The following is a 2,071-nucleotide window of genomic DNA, read 5'->3' on the forward strand; positions in this document are numbered from 1 at the left end:
TGTAAACTCCACATCTGTAGCAGACTTAAGTTGCTCAAATAAATAATTGAGAACTGAAGGTGATATCTCTCATGAGAGATACATTCCCAGCTCAAGATGTCTCTGCAAATTGTGAGAATTCAATGGGGAAAAGCACAGCTCAACTGTATGCTGAGCAAACACTGTGTAACATGGCCAGAGTCAAGAATCTTCATAGGCCCGAGGGTTACTTCCACATGAGTGAAACAACTCCCTGAGCTGGTTTGGCACACACTAGGTAGCCACCATAGCTTCAAACTCAATCCTCCCACCTTACTCTCCCAACTAACAGTATTTTCTTTGAATCAATACCTAGTAGTGAGATGGCATGCTGATATGGTAGTTATCCTTTTAATTCTTTATGGAACTGCCATACTATTTTCCTCTATGCCTCTGCTTACATCTCTCCCAACAGTGTAGCGTTCAGGGCCTTTCTTTTTTTTACCCCCGCTGTCCCTAAAGTCAGAAGAAAAATGGCTGCCTTCAGCAATACCATGCAACATGGCACAGGTAACGCCAGCTGAAACAATTGAGAACTGAAAAGTACTCATTGGAAAAGGAGTAAAACTACCTCGGATCAGGTCCAAGATGACAGAGTAAGCTGCTTCAGAGACTTGACTTTCTGCGGGAAAAAGCAAAGCAAAGTAAAACATGTGAACAGCTGAATGTACCAAGCTGTCATCCCAAGAACTAAGATGTGTAGTAGTACTTGCTTTTCTATACTATAATAATAAAAGCTGCACTGAAGGAAGCAAGCAGCAAAGATTTTCCCCAGCTAGCCCTTCCCCCAACTTCAAGCTGTGCCTTATGTAGAGGGATGCCTTCTGTTTGGAGAAGGTTCAGGAATTAAGTCCATACCTTAGACAGGAAACCCAATACTAGGCTATCTGGTGGAACTCCACACCAGACCATCCACTGAGGTCATTGTCCTGAGCCTCTGAATTCTTCTTAGATAGTAAAGGGTCTGCTATGATCACCCCCTGTCCTCAAGCTCAGGTAGTAGAATAGGAACTTAAGATTCTGCTGTCAAATGAAGCAGAAGGAATTTGCCTTAGAGCTCAGTGATGAGTCTTCTACAGTGAGGCCCAGCAACAGGTAAGGCCCAAACACATGCTAAAGTGACCTGTATGTGCACCAGGCAGAAATATGTCTTAGAATGGTCTCTCGTTTTAGCATCACTGCCAGTCATTGGAGCTACACAGATGAGGGTGGTCTCAAATCACTATATAGATGTCTGGGAATGTTACCAGCAAGATGAGGCCTGCACATAGTCCAATGACTATGGATGAGGCATCTGGGCCTGTCTCAGATTGAGATGTAGGCCTACAGAGATGAACTACTCACTTTAGGTACACGAGATCATGTTGAATGACAGATCAACTGCAGATTTGAAGCTAATCTAGACTTGGTGCGTCCTCTGCTGCTGAAAGTGCAACACAGACACAGCTAATATGAGGTGAATTTGGTTTTAGGGTGCCATCTAGTGCTGACAAGGAAACATCCATCTACTTAAGGAAAATGAGCTGAAGGCTTGGCATTTCTAGAAGGACAGATAGAAACAGATAGAAACAAAGCCTCATTACAAAACTGGACTAAATGTTGACTTGATCATGGTTCATATGATGGTGCATGCTGATAAGCATCAAGCTTTCAATAACTCGATGAAAATTATGTACAAAATAAGGCACCAGACACTGATTATAGAATGACCAATGTACAAGAGTCGAGGGAAGGAGACAGAAACAGAGAGATAGCTGACTGTCCTGGTGGTTCAGTTTTTATTAAAACATAATTACACCATTTTCTTTGTTCCTTCCAAATCCTCCCATGTATCTTCCCTCAACACTTTCCATATACCCTTTTCTGCGTCCCAAATTTTTGGCTTCTCCTTTATTAGTGGTACACACACACACACACACACACACACACACACACCACACTTTATGTAAAATCACTAGTCTTCTGTTAAATGGACATAGTATTGAATTGACTTCTAACAACTTATAATTAGACCATAGGCTAATGTATGTGTTAACCCTCATCAGAATAACCT

Source organism: Grammomys surdaster, unplaced genomic scaffold (assembly GCF_004785775.1).
Source record: "Grammomys surdaster isolate TR1022 unplaced genomic scaffold, NIH_TR_1.0 148, whole genome shotgun sequence".
NCBI lineage: Eukaryota > Metazoa > Chordata > Mammalia > Rodentia > Muridae > Grammomys > Grammomys surdaster.